Below are 16,106 nucleotides of genomic sequence, written 5' to 3'. Positions count from 1 at the left end.
AGTTCAGAGCAAGGGTAGGGATTAGTTCCATGCTATGCATGTGAGGAACAGCAGTGTCAGTGTGCTAAGGAGATAAATACAAGGATACAAGTATTTCCTAGGCACAGCACAATAGTTTCTGGAGTAAACATTCTTTGAAAGCTCATGTAAGTTCCTATGAAGTTCCTTTCACAAGAAAACACTTCAGATATTTTGTTGAATACACTGGTAACATCTAATACTACCCTGACTCTGGTTGAAATTTTGCTGAAATTCAACTTTCTGTAATACTTAAATATGCATGGACCCTCTTCATTGCAATAAAGTGGTCCAATTTCTGCCTCCTTAAGCCTCTCTCTACAGGAGAATTTACATAAAACATCAAATTCATCAAGACTATTCTCTGTATGTAAAAGCAGATTTCTGGAAAAGCACAGGCTGAAGGCTACTGGTGAAATTGCCATTCCCTCAGGCCCAGGTTCTGTAGACAATAAATCAGTTGGTTAACACAAGCCAACCCACAGGCAGTTCCAGGCTGCCACAAGCAGACTGTTCCCAGTAATTCCATTGATTTAAAGTTTGTCCATGGTCCCCTGCATGTCACAATGTGGTTGCTGAACAAAAGCTCATCTATGGCAAGCCTGCTCTGCTTCCTTACTGAGCGGCTGCTCACTTTTTGAAACTTATGTTCCCTTTTTGTCCCAGCAACATCCTTCAAATCACATTTCTTCTTAACATTTATAACAATGCTGATATAAAGCTGTTCCCAAACGGCTGACATCAGGTCCTGCCCTGTTATCTGAATTTCCCCTGCTATACCTAAAAAGTACCTTCTTGATAGATATAAAGGATCTAAGTGTCCAGAACTGCTCCTGCTCAGATAAACTGGCATAACATCCCAGAATTCTACTCCACATCACTTACAACTTCAGTTTAATATAGATCAATATCTGTGATCAAATGGTACCTCAGTGTTAGGAGAGGTATCACGCTATCAATATGCACTCACAGCATGGATTCCAGGATACTCCAGTCCAGTTGCTCACTGCTGCTGATCCCACTTAGCATGCTAATTCCAACTCCTACTAAACCAGCAGGAAGACAAGACCCTAACTTGTTACAATTCATTTCTATATTGCTGAGGCCATTTCAGCTCACTGAGATATTCATTCAGAGAAGTTTTCATTACTCTTTGGTTAATGTGGCAGTTAATGTCCTTGAGCTCCATGTTCCTGTGTCCATTTAAAAATGTGGGAAAAAAATGGGTTGCCCTTATTTAGGATACAATCTCATAGTCAATCATTTGAAAAATCTTAATTTGCAATTGCTGGAGTGGATAGTGAAACCATTTCCTGAATGATGCTGCTTGCTTTTCAGACTCCTCTCAGTATTGGAAAGGCTATGTTAACTCTGGATCAGTGTTCTTTAATAAAACAGCACAGCAGTAAACACCAAAAATAAGAGTTTCATGCTTAAGGTACTATACATTAGAAAAATGTAATGTTCTATCGATGTTTCTTGCTGTTTTATAGTTACCTGATATATGTTGGACTTTCAATCCTTTCTATGCCCTGAGCATTCATTACATTTACACATTTTACAGTTCTCTAGTAATTTTGCAATACATATTCCTGAATCAGCTGATGACATTTAATGGAATGTTTAAGGCACAATATAAAACCATAAATGCTTTTGCTTATTCTGGGGAAAAAAACTGTGCAGATAAATTGGTTTTCATATTAAAAACTATGTTGGTGTACCCAGCATTTTTGCTTCTGCTATACATATTAAAATATAACTAAATGCCTCTTATGCAATAATGCAGCATAAGTACAAATAACAAGCATTTGTACTTTACAAGCAAGCTATATGATTAAGGGGCTATTAATGAAGTGAAACAAAACCTCAGTGCTAGAATGTAATAGTCCATGAAATTCTTATGGGGAGAAAGAGAATCTGCAGTGAATAAATATTAACCTAAATGCAAAAGAAAACATAAAGCAAACAAAAAAAGAAAGCATTTTTAAAGCCAAAATTTTGGTAAAAACTGCTGACTACTTAAGGAAAGTCTATTTGCATACCACAGGGCTCCATCTGCTGTGGAAAATATAGGCTGCAAGAATGATTTAATATTTAATAGAAGTAGTGGCCGTTGTTAATTATAATTTGCACATTTACAAATCAGCACTGATAGCAATACAAATTATGAAATATAAGGGTGTTATGCCGGATACTGGGGAAAATAAGATGACAGACAAAGTTAATGGAGTATCCCTAACAACAGCTCTGTCAGAACACATCAGAGAACTAATCCAGTTACTAAGAGCCTGCAATGGAAAATCTATTTAAAATATTAAAATGCTGTTTGGTAAAAGCTTTTTCCTAGTGCATTTTACTTAAACAGTTGCTTATTGCTCATGGGTCATTAGCTGTACACCCAGATGCATTCTGCAAACTGCTGTTCGAAAGAACAGTAGAAATTAAATAAGAAATAGATTTCTGCAGCATTTTTCCTGAAATCTAGAATCATCTAACTGCAGATTACAAACAGAAAAGTAATATCAGCTGCTTCCAAGATAGGTGCTCTTACTGCTGCTATAACTAGACATTTCCTTTCATTAAAAAATAAAAAAGCAACATGTTATAAAGCACTTGACTCATTTGAAAAATTTTCCATCCCTGGAACTCACTCCAAGTGCATTAAGAGCCCAATATGCAGAGAAAGTAATGCCAATACTGAAAACTTAGTTCTAGTTTAAGACTTAACATTACTTCAATTTCAACACTGAAACTATAAATAGACTCTTATTTAGTAAAACCACAGAAATTCACATTGATTGTTTTCATTAACCTCACTTTTCTTATCATCATGTAATATGGATTGCAGATAGAGACCATTAATGCGTTAATAGCAACTCTGCTCACCGAGTCATTCATGCTGCTACTGATTTCTGTTTTCACATCAGGTAGGTGGTCAGTAATATAAACCATGAGGCAACCCTAACCCCATTTAATTCAGCAGGTAGCTTAGTGTTTATGTCACCTACTGGATACAAGGTAAATGTACAAGGCAAGAGCCTGTAATATTCCCAGTATACAGTTCATTGTAAACCACAAGCTAACTGTGCTCCTGTGGTACAGACAAATCACATTCAGTCTGCACAAAGAGGTACAATAGCTGTCTCCTTAAAGTCCAATAGATTAGCAAGTACATATTCATCTGAAACTCTGGCCATGAGTCACCCTAGGCTGATCTAGCGGTGTTTAGCTTACAAATTCTGCTGAAAAAAGTCAAGAGTACCACATTTTAGCTGCACTTTCTTTTGTCCATGTATTGGATTTCTTTTTATTTCATGTCAACAAAGGAAGGATGTGGAATTAGGCAATTAGATATGCTGATGGAAATGGTCTGGGGAAGCCAAAACTCCTGTTTCAGGGGCACAACACACCAGTTATGACAGAATCATGAACCTACAACTATCTTTCTGTTCCTTCTGTTGTTAGTGAATATCTTTTTTTCTCTGATCAGAAGAGTTGCATTTTGTCTTCACCTGGTTCCTCACACCACTAGGTGGATAATTAAACAGAGTTAATACTTGTTTTGCTGGAGTACAATTTAAGACACGCTTAGATGCATTAATTTGAATTATACGGTGTCAGTTTCCCTTCAAAAAATGTTATTTTTGAGCATCACATGAAAGGCAGTATTTCAATGCTAAAAAACATACCTTCTGGTGCAGAAGCAGCATCTGCCCATTTTTAGCTCCTCAATTCCTCCCTTTAGTAATGGCTTCAATAATTAAATCATTCTCACACACCTATGCCTGCAAAGAGGAAAAGTAGGCTTTGTTATTTTTGACTCCGAATCTCTATTTATTGTGCAATCAGAAAGGTGATTTTAATGGTATCAAAATTAACACCCAACAATTGCATAAGATGCTCATGCTTGAATTTTTTAACAAACTATTTCTTTGTGCTTTTGGGACTCTGCAAGAATCACAAGATCTTGTACAAGATGTGTGATGATGGGGGAGATTATCCAGAATTTTAGGCAGCTTGTTCTACGGCAAGATGCCAAGACCTCATTTGACTGCTGATGTCCTAGTCTACAGTAGTTGAGGGCAATCTCTGCTTTTTGTTAGGCAATAATTCCATTTCACAAAGAAAAGTTGTCAAGACAAAATGATTGCTGCAAGTTCTTCTCTTTTGCAAAACACAAAAATCTCTGATTAGCCAAAGAAATAAGAAATGATAAAATATAGATAAAATGGTTCAAGCAGAGAATGCAATTCTGGTTTTATGAAAACCAGACCAAAATAACATCACTTCCAGATATTTTTACATTCTTTTTGTGTCATGCCAGCAATGTAAAGACTATCTTAATACATGGCTGAAAATGCCCTTGTCACCAGCAACTCCTCAGATCCCTACCATTCCTAGATCTCAGCACATGAGTACTATGCAGAACGGGACAAAGAAAAAACACAGCAAGAATATGAAATATCCCTTTGGCATGGTTAGTAGAGCAGTTCTTCAGCAGCTGTTACTCAATTTAGTGCTATCTCTATTTATACTAGAGACTGCTGAAGGAAAAAACAATCTCTAGGTTCAAGACATCAGAAAAGCAGAGAAAGATCACCCATTCTTTTTTTTTATTGTATGAAGTGTTAATCTGGTAAGCACATGAAATTCCATCCTAAACAATAAAAAAACCCATAAATGGTTTACTAACCTATCATTATTCCATATATGCTGAGGACTAAACAAAGCAGTGTACAATATTCTGTAGGGGTGGAGAAACAAGAAAATTAAACTTAACAAGTACTAGCACAGGCTGTGTTGTTGTTCATCCTGGCCTGATGAGTCTATGTCACTTTAACATGTACATGCTCATTTATTATGTCACAGGTCAGATCAAACAGCCACCCAAATTGCAATTTTCAGAGCTGAAATAACATATAACTCTCATTTATTCTTCAGAAATCTCTTGTAGCAATAATTTTCACTCTGGGTCAAATATACACTTAGCAAAACACATCTAACAAATTTATGGGTTTTCCTCTGAAGTCAGCAAAGCATTTTCACACAATAGTCCATAATGAGTATAAAAAACCTGCTCTATTTACTAGGCATTGTAATTTCTTGCTCAGAAAACACAAAAAAAATAGAAACATACATAGTAAATTTCCTCCCCTACTTGGTCTCTTGAAAGCAGCACAAAAGGAATAAATGATTGCATGGATGGCAAAGATGTCCCCTTTTGCATAATTACTGGCCAGGATAATGAAAGGTTCTGTGACACAGATTCCCCTGTTTCCTAGTCCAGTAGGTCAGTTTTTCCTGGAAGGTACCTAAAGCTCTAGTCCCATCAAATACATTTCGTTGTAGAGAACAAACAAAGTAGAATGGTCCTTTCTGAAGATCAACAGTTTTCTGCAGAATGACAGGCCATCAGCTCCATGGAAATTCACAATTTCATGATGCCAGCAATCTGGCATCCCACACACATCATAATTCACAAAGTCCTTGCTACTAACTATATGTGAGATCCCAAAAAAATCCTGGAAAGCCTCAGAGTTAGGAAAGTACAAAAAGCGGACAATAAAAAGTTAGAGAAAAAGTTGGGCTTAAACAGTGGCAGAAATAGATTTGGATGTTGGATTTGCATGCTTCCTGCAGGCCACAGAGCAGTTTGAAGGAGTCTAAGTCAGGCTGAGGTTTAGCTGGTAGTCACTCCAGATTAGATATGAATGGTGTTCTAAGGGTAAAAAAAAAACTCACAAACTCCTCTCAGTACTATGCCATCTGGACCTGTGATAATTGTATTTCAGTGGTCTCTTGAGTAGAAAATATTTCCTCTGGATTTCTTGCTTTGAAGTTTCCCAATATAATGTTTTTGATCTTTGCAATAGAACTCAATGTGAACTTTTTAGTTGCAATACAATAATACACTTTAAGATACTAAGGAAAAATAAAGTTTCATTCATTACATTCACAGAATATTTTAAACTTGCAGTGTGTGAAGGAAAGACTGACCTGGGCTCTTTATTACATGGCAGCCTATCAAGGAGAGAGACACAAGGGACAGAAAAGAATCTTCCATTCAGGAAGTACCAAGTTAAACACAGAGTTTTTGGTGTGTTCCACATTAGACATGACCACAAGCTCAGTATAAAGCCATTTCCCCTTGTCCTATCACTACATGCCCTTGTAAAAGTCTCTCTCCAGCCCTCATGTAGGCCTTCTTTAGGTACTGGAAGGGGTTGTGGGGTGCCCCCAGAGCCTTCTCTTCTCCAGGAAAAAAAAAAAAAAATACAAAAAACAAAAAAACAAGTCCCTCAGCCCATCCCATACAGAAGGTGCTCAAGGCACCTTCTTTGTTTTGGACAAGTGTTGTTCTAATTTGCAAAATGTATATAGACAAAAGTACCTGACAGATAATGTCTAAATTAGGCATGGGGCAGAGGAAAATCCAGCAAAAAGGAACATATCCAAATAAAAAAAATCAAAAAACACTGCAACATAAAAGTATGGCTGCTAAAAGTGTCTTTTTATTATTGTCAGTGAGTTTCTTCTACATCCTTATTGATACTTCCACCTGTCATACTGCTGCCATATAACTCTAGCCATGACATTCATCCATGTTGTTTACTTGTGGCATCTTTCACTTCCTAATGGGTCTTTTCTCTTTATTTAGATCTAACATAAAAGCATCCTTTCAAGTTTGTTTTTAAAGAGGAAAACTATTTCCCCAAACTGAATCAATTAAATGTCTAATATAGGTGTCTAGATTAGTGCTTTAGGCTTTTTATCTAGTCATACATACAGAGGCAAAGAGCTCTGAGTAATCCCCTTGAAGTTTCATTAAAATGTTACTATGCCCGTAAGTCTGTCGCTTACACCACACACCTAGAGCTAGACCCCTAAACAGAGTTTGAAAGGATGGAGTGAGATTTTCAGCAGCACTGACCTAACTTTACTGCAATTTAAGTCATAGGAATTTTACCAGTAACTTAAATGTGACCATTTAAGGCAATGCTAAGTGCTTCTGAAAATCCAATCTGTAATCTTCTTTAAATTTATGGCTGCGCAAACTGGACCAAAAAAAGAATAGCTTCACAATCATTACTTCTTTTTAAATCTACACATCAGCCACATGTGAACATGACAGTCTGTGCACATGTAAGAATAAATGCATGCATACATATAAATGAATAATATAAATGAATGCATGCATATACATACATATAAATGAATTGAATTTTTGTGTTGACAGATTATTTGCCAAGTTAAAGCCAAATGTGATTTGAAATTACCATGATATTACACTGAATAAAGAGGATTTATAATGGAAATACTAAAAGAACCTCTGTAATAGTGATCCTGCCAGGCACTCCTACAACAACATATATTTCATTCTTTTCAGTTAATGCTGTTTTTCTTTCTCTGTATGTTTGAGAACAGTAAGTGAAATGTTAATTTTTTTAAGTCAGAACCATCTAGCTAAACCATCCAAATCGTTTTTGTATACAGAGATTTTATTTGTAATCTTTCTCTGCAAGCTGCTTTGTTAAATCCTAATGACAACTTTTATGCATAATGCATAAAATAAACTTTACCAATGTTTAAAACACTTTTATAAACATGTAAAACCCCTTCATAAGTGAGATGACACACTGCAGGGCATGCACTTGCAGTGCACTGGGAAACCACACTTCCTAGATGACTGAAGGCATCTGCTCCGTGCCATTAATTTCTCAACATCGAACACATGTAGTTATCTTAGAACAGCGGTGCATCATATTCTGGACTTTTTTATTAATAGAGAAGTACATTTTACTGCATGTATAATAAGTGTGCTGTGCTCATCTACAATCCTTTTCCTTTTATTCTAGGAACATCTGTATTTTCTCAAGGAATGGGGAGAGAGGAAGACAGGAAGGTAGCTTTTTACCTTATCAAAACACTATTTTAGCAAAAAAGTATCTATAAAAATATATGCTAACAAGGAGTCACTCAAAAATGGATGGTATAAATCTTCCTTATGCAAGAGGCAAATAAATCAGAATAATAACAATGTATCACTAGCCTATGTCACTGAAATGATTTGTTTTACTCCTTTAATCTTTACCATATCTAAACTGACTATAATAAATGAATAATTACTCTGAATGCAGTGGAGTTAATTGAAAATCTGCTTGAAGTATAAAACCAAGAAATCATAACAACAAATACAAGGTTTAGCCAGTGTTTAGGAACTTGTCTTTGTCAATAATTTTTAAGGTTCAGTGTAAATGATACTGTTTACCATCGTACATCATCTAACATTACTTCAGAAAGTCATGAATTATTTCAGACTTCCATGAATATTAACAATCTTTAGAGTCATGGTATTTCATCAGCATACACCCAAGTATTAAAGTCTTATGGGGTTTGACTTTTCAAAATGAAACCAATTTAATTTGGGTTTGTTTTATTCTCAAAACCTGATTTCTAAGTCCAGAGAGGTGTATACTTTCATGCATGTGAAGCTCAGGCTTTCTTCAAATGTCAAAGGTATGTCACCTAACACAGGGACAGACTGTTTGTCAAAGCACACATCTGTACGTGCCCTTCCTATTATGTCCAAAACAATTGGAATCCTGAGAGGAGCATACACTCCCAAGTAAGGGGAAGACAAAATTTGCTGGTTGTTTCCTGCTTAAAAACACAACAAAACAAGACCCTCCTTGGAAACTGTACAGTTTTGGACACTAATCAAGTGGCCAAAACAAAAAGTAAACAAATATTGTTTGCATGAAAGTAACTGCTAAAAGATAAACCAGTCATTCTACTGACCAACAAAAATTAGCAGTTTCATCATCTTCTAAAAATTGTACATGCAGAATTTGCAATGAAGCTGACCAGCACGTATTCCTCTTTCTTGAAAACAGACACTTGGTAATAAAGGCTTACAAGAGAGCAAGTGAACTCACCCAGTTCTGTCTCCATCGAACCTGACCTGCAGATTGCTTGTTTCACCCCTACAACTGTTGTCATAAATTTGACTAGGGCTGAGATTAAAAAGAAACATGATGCATAAAGTAGCTTCAACACAGAATACATGAGAAGAAAAGCTGGCACTCTTCCCATACACACTCTTGTGCTGTATCACTTTATTCATAATGCAAATCAGAAGCACCAGATTTGAAATTAGGTTACCACAGCAGAGGGCAATACGGCTCTCACATATGTCCTTGGCAAACTGCAGCACATAAACAATTACTGCACAACAAAGTCACTGTGTTGGCTGCAAAACAGGTTCTCTGTAATCAATAACTTCACTCATGTAAAAGAAGGATCATATTTCAAGTGTTGCTGTTATACCACTGTCATCTCATACGTACATAGTACTGCAAATTTTCTTTTCTTTTTTGGTTACTGTATAGGTTAAAACCAGCTTGTGCAAATGTTTTAGTAAATATTGCATTAAATAATTCTGAGATAAAATAACAAGCTAGAAGACACAGCAGTGCCAAAAGTTCTTGCTGACAGTCATCCCAGGCAGATGCCAGATCGTTGCTGTAAAGGCTTTCCTTCCTACAGGTCATACTTTCACCATCTCTCTCATGGCAGCATCTCAGTTTTGAAGCACAATGAACCGAGGTTTTGAGTATGTTCGCACACAGGAAATAGCTATTAACGTGTGACAGTTTCCTGACAAATACGCTCAAAACTTCTTTGGAAAGTACATATTTTACAAAAGTTTGCATAGTCAGAATGTGCATCCTGGAAAAAGGACCAGTGCAGTGTGTGTGTAAATTCAGCCTAAACAGACCAAACCAACTAAAATCAGCAAGCGACAAATACCGTCAATTCTATCTCTGTACATCAAGTGAGAAGGGACATCCCTGAAGCAGCAAGGTTACTTTATTCCATTAGCCAGAAAATATGTTTTCTCTCACTAAATTCCAGAAGTTGGATGCACTCCTCTCACCTATCTTGCATCCAGATGACCCAGCAAGGGAGATTCATGCTATGCCAAATACTTGCTGATGGCAAAATCAGGAAGAAATCCAAGACTCTTGGGTTTAAACCCAGCTTTGTGGAGGAAGTTGTAGCTTCTCACAGTAAGACTGCCTATTGTTCTTCTGCCTCAAAACACATTGTATTCCTTGTTGCTCTGACACATTCATGCTACGTCTGCACTCTCTTTCATAACACCCATCCTCTTCAACACAAATCTCATTTTCACTTCTAAAATAGATTTCTTTTTTCCTCCTCTCCTCCATTTCTCATGCTTTTCAGTAATGAGCTCAGATGATTTTTCTGCTTTTCTCCATGTTCTGTTGGATTGCCCCAGCAGAAGTTTCCCATGCCCAGCCTCACAGTTATACCTGTAGCTGCGGGGACAATCCTATTCAGCGTTCCTTGAGGCCTGTACCATGTCATGCTCTGTGCAAATTAATAATTTAAGAAATGTAAATAGCAAAAAATAGAAACATATTTAGGACAAATTTCCACACCAGCATAACCCTGAAAAAACTCAACATCCATGGCAGAAAAACAACTTTTCAAGAATATTTTTCGAGCTGACAGAGAAACTGTTTCCTCATAACCTTATGCTTGAAAATGACTTTGAATGTTAGAGCTTATTCATCGAACATACTGTGTTTGGGACAGACGCCTGACATGGAAAATGCCAGCTAAGACAGGGAAGTTTGGTACAGTTAGAAACTACAAATTCAGCAATAGCAAGAAATGACCATTAACACTGGCTCATTTCTAAGCTCTGCTGGTTGGGACAAGAAACACGATGAGAGTCACACATAAATGTGTGACTTCTCAATTGGTGCTTTCAATTGGTAGCAGGGACTCAGTGCTTGTAACTAGAAAAGAATTAAGACCTTGCAATCTAAAGTGGACAGAGAATGAAGATTATGTCTTGCGTGGCACTGGATGGGAAGCCCTGAAGCTTGAAAGGCACAGACTGTGACAGTGTGAGCTACAGAACTGTGCAGGGCTGGAACTAGAGACTAGCACGTTTGGGCAGACAGGAATGTGGAAAACTCGTGCTTGGTCATCCATTAGAAATGGATATTACCAAAGGAAACCTTGTCCTCTGACTACAGACCCCTGCAGTTTGAGCTCCAGGCAGGCTGACTCTTATCTGACAACCACCTTCTGCCTGGCTAACATTTGAAAATGGGAAGATTTTTACTTTAGGATTTGCTTTCTAAGATCAGATATTCACTGAAAAATTACATTGAAATAATGTCTTTCAAGAAGAGAATTGAAGGAAGATGTTCCTTTAATATTCAGAGTAAAGGGTAACATAATTAAAACTAGATATTAAAAATACTGTAAAATTTCCTTAAAAGAAACTCCAAACAAACAATCAAAAAGATAAGAATTGAAAGTCAAAACCCCTGCCCTGAAATGTACACTTTTTCATCTCTCAGGAGAATAAATGCAGTGTAAAAGAGGTCTAAGTAGAGAAAATCCATTCTTCTGAGTTTAGTTTTCTTAACAAAGTGTAGCATGTCATCATGAGACTATCTTATTCTTTTATAAGATTTGGTAAGTCCTATTAGAAATCTGTGGAAATGATCCCTAATAACAAAATCTTCATAAAACAAGGAATTCTCGTGATTAAATTCTTACTGCACGAGTAGACATAAGTAAATGTTCAGCTCAGTGTAGTTCAGAAAATCATATATATGGGCCAAGATATGCCTTTTAGAAATCACATCTAAAATAAGTAGAGAAGAAAAAGATAATTTCTTCTGAAATAATTTTATTTTTCACAAGAAAGCAGAAACATATCTATCAGAAGAAGAATTATAACAAAGGAGCTGGAAGACTGGAGCGTCTGTAATATATTGCACATTTTAATCATATTTGATACAACACTCTTTATATGGATATCAATTACACTAATGACTCTTACATAATACTCCTGGGTGCCTAAGGGATGTATATTTTCACGTCCCTTTTGTCATAAAAATAGAGAGTAGTTCTATACACACACTAAAGTAGTTTCTTTCATTTTTATATAATGAATGAGTAACACTGTAAAAAAAAGACATTTTACCCCATATTAGTTTAGCAAACAGAAGAGATTTCACATATGACAGTGCTAAATACACTCTTAAGCTGCTAATAAAGGCAAAGCCCGAGGGGAAAAATTCTAATGATGAGCAATGCCTGAAGTTTTTATTTCAGGATCAAAAGTAAAAATGTTTCACTTAGGTATAGTCTTAGAGGCATCATAGAAAAAATCAGATTTTACAATAATTTTTATCTCCAATAAAATCACCGGAATTAATTTGAGCATCATTACAGGACTAAAAAAATGCTTTTAAAGTTACTGTTAGTTGCATAACTTGTCTCTGTGCACTTTATTGCATACTGAAAACTGAGAGGTTTCTGTAAATGATCTACACTTTCCCAATCAACTGCCTAGAAAACCCTACAGACTCCACAGTACAGCACAGAGAGCTGGCAGGACAGAGGACTTATTCTCAGGGAAAGAATCAGAGAATCAGTTGAAAGGGGAAACCAGTTTCATCACAGATTTCTGAATTTTAACACATGGACTTCAGCACTTTCTCTGAGCTGGTCCTACCATAAATGCCCGCAAAAATAAAATATCTCCTGCCTCGAAGTTTTCCTAATGCTTACACGGGGAACACCAGAGGGCAATGACAAAGGTGCTGTTAGTGTACATAGACAAAGTGTGGCCTCACTAACAGTGCTCTACCCAGATTAATCCATCACAATAGATTTTTCTTATCAGACCTCTGGCTTCTCTGATAACCTAAGTAACAGCATGGCAATTAAATTTATTCCAACTTTTCCCTTAATTTCAGCTGCTTACGAGATTCTTATACATTTTTCTTTATCCCAAGTTCAAAGCCCTGTAATGGATCTCTTGGTGATAATTAAATCCCAATAACACTGTGAGCAGGCAGGAATTTCATGGTGTTTGTACAAAGGGGAGCCTGGTAATAGCGTAGCTCTCCAGAACCATACATTGCTGTGTAATGCTGTGGAATTTGCTGTCCTCCTGCAGCCCCTCTTCACTTGAAGAGTTTTTTAATCATCCATAAAAACTAAAGAAAGCTCATAGGAACCTGAATATGGCAAAGCAATTTGTATTCGTGCATGTTTTCTCAATCTTACTTCTGACCTTCTGAGATAATGTATAAAATACATGTTGGATTGCTTCAGATGATTTTTTTCATTTGCAATTATTTAACATTGATTTTGATTCAGCTGGGTGAAAGCTGATGTGCCTTTCTGCCTTTCTCATTTTGAACAAAAAAGTAAAACTTCTGGATATTTAAATATTAAAAAGTGACAACTGCATATGCATAGCAAGTAACTACCTCTCCAAGATACTTCAGAAAAATTGTGTTTAGTAGAGTACTTGTGATAAATTATGTATTTATTGTAACAGGGTCAGAAGCTGTTACAATTTAGTGCTTGGTCAAAAATTCACTTTTTATAAAAAGTACTTCAGTGTCTCAATGTACATTTAAATGAGAACTTGGATGCACCAAACACATTGATTTTCATGGGAGACAAGTTAAACATCTGAGGTCAAATTTTGCTGTGGCTTACATTGGTATAAAAAACCCAAAGCATAGTCATCCTACCAATTTCCATATATTTTGGTCTTTCCTTAGAGACAAAAATATAAAAAAGTAACGTGGAAGTTGGCACCTGTTTTGCAAGAACAGGTAATGTGTACATCGTGCTGTTGTTGTGCTAGCGAGCAATGCAGGAGAAAGGCTTCTAACAAAGCAAATGGATGAAAGCCAAGGGGCACTAAGTGAAATACTGGGTTTGCATCTTAGAGAGCTGAATTTTAAAAGTTAAGATTCAAGAGCCTGAGCAAATATTATGTGATTAAAAATTAGTTCTCAATGTTAATTCTTTAATTTTTATAAACTTGCTACATTTTTAGTACATCCTGCTGTCACCAGTAATAGCTACTGGAATTATTTACATTAAGGTTTTTTTGAGGTGCCCATAAGAAACTTCAACAATGTCACTACTATTGTAAACTTTTGAACTAGCAGAAAGAGGAAGTTCTTAACTCACAGAACTTTCCTTTCTGCATCATTGTATATCTTGCTGAGGTTTTGCATAATCATAAACTTGTGGAAAAAGAAAGTGTCCTGTCTCTGCTGAGCAGCCAGCAATTACAGAATGTCAAAACATTATCTGCAGACCAACACTGTTTGTAATCTATAGCTGAGTCTGTGCCCAGTCAAAGAAACTGAAAAACTGTCCTTAATGTACTGAGAGCCCCAGTGCCAGCCAGCCAGGATGGAGAAGAGAGAAAGATGCCTTGGATCACTTTGCGACACCCATCTGACCTAGCTCACAGTTCAAGTAAACCATGCCAGGAAAGCAGGCTTTTCCTAAAGTGTAGTCATTTAGACCTAACATTCCTCACATTTCAGGAACAAAAGTTGAGATTTCAAATTCTCATCAGGGACCAGGGTAACTGTTAGAGATTCATAGAACCATAGAAATGTGCTTCTCTTTATCCACTAAGAAGATATTTAAAAGCTGCTATGATTGCTACCCATGGAATGCATTGAATGAGACAGAAACCAGGAGAAACAATGAGCAGGTGATCATGTAATATGGTTCTGCCATAGCAAATATGCAAATAGAGGCAAGTGTAAGTATCACAAGAAACACAGAGTCCAACATGTCCTAATTTACAAATACTTGCCTGCAGACAGTACTGCAGCACAACCACAGTGTTCTCACAGTGCAAAGGTTACATAGTCTGTAAGAGTAGTGAATGCAGTACAGTGGAGATGCTCAGGAGAGTTTAAATTTACTAATTCCAATCTTGCTGTAGCACTTTGAAAGCAACTGCCTGCTGCAAAGGCTTCATGACAGATGGGGTTAACCAGCCCACATTAAGGCTCTTGCTGCTATAAAAAGACAGCCACAGTACCTACTTTAAAGTTGGCTTCCATACATTGATCTCATACTGCTGTCATTGCTCTGTTGAGTAGTCCTTATTACACAAAGGTAATCTAGGAATACTCAATATTATTCTTTCAAATGGAAATTAATTTACAAAATTTCTTAAACTCACTAAAGTACACAACAAAGCCTCATGTCCTCATCATAAAATTCTCTCACCCATAAATAATAAACAAATGGCTTTTCTATTCTGGAGCATAAGCTCCAGAAAAAGTTGTCTTCTTCCCTGGCTCTAGGCAGCAATTGCTCCAGCTGCACTGTTTTTGCCACTCTGCTAGCCAATGTATGGTGGGTTTTTTGGCTAGTAAAGAGTACAGCTATACCTGAAGTACAACTGGATGTCTGAAACACTGACTATATAAGCCATTAGACACTGGAATAGACATATTACAGTGCAGCCACTTAAATACAGTTCAATATGTGCATGTATACATGCATGCCTTGAAGCATCTATTGCAAGAAAGGAATAGCCAGTACAAATCATTTATTTTATAATATACAGGTGGAGATGAAGAACATCACTGAAGGGGGGAAAAATACAAAATCCTAAAGCAGTTCTTAGTAGAGTGCTAGAAACTTTTCTTTCCTTTTACTAATTTGGGGGCCAAGTACTTTTTTGGAGATACACCTCTACCTACTCTTTCCGGATCAGAGCAAATGAAGTTTGGTTTTTGCAAGGACATGCATTTGAGGAAAAAATTAAGGCAAGAACTGAGTTTTCATTAGTTAGGATTTTCTTTTTAATTTCAATTTATTGCATAACTGATTTTAGTAAACTGAACCTCAACCCTAGTCTTCTGTTGGTATGAAAAACAGAGAGGGAATCAGCTTACATTTCTTTAAAGTTTCTGTATTGAATGAATTTGGCACATTTACATTCCACATGTACCCCAGGTTACACTGATAATGCCACAGAAGCAACACTGGCTTTATTGCTCTCACATTACACTGAAACTGCAGTAGAACTTGTCTGCTACATGTGTACTTTGGATTCCTTAGTTGTTTGATCACATTGATGAAGGGATATGCAATCAATCTCCTACTAAGACAGTGAGTAGTATTGGCCATAACTCATTACTCCATCAAAGGATTTGGCATTTCAATCGATGGGAAATGATGTGTGATCATTCTAA

At 36.6% G+C, this 16,106-nt stretch overlaps 1 long non-coding RNA gene across 5 annotated transcripts in view; it reads right to left on the bottom strand.

Annotated features, from left to right (window-relative positions):
* Positions 1-16,106, bottom strand: part of LOC134423094 (uncharacterized) — a 453,551-nt gene that overhangs the window by 316,283 nt on the left and 121,162 nt on the right. For all 5 annotated transcript variants that reach the window (XR_010028998.1, XR_010028997.1, XR_010028999.1 and 2 more), the window contains one exon: positions 3,708-3,803. This is a non-coding gene — a long non-coding RNA (uncharacterized LOC134423094). The remainder of the gene's footprint in view (positions 1-3,707; positions 3,804-16,106) is intronic.

The sequence above is a fragment of the Melospiza melodia genome, chromosome 11 (genome assembly GCF_035770615.1).
Source record: "Melospiza melodia melodia isolate bMelMel2 chromosome 11, bMelMel2.pri, whole genome shotgun sequence".
NCBI lineage: Eukaryota > Metazoa > Chordata > Aves > Passeriformes > Passerellidae > Melospiza > Melospiza melodia.
Note: the sequence above shows the minus strand (reverse complement) of the source record. Positions and strands in the feature narration are given on the sequence as shown.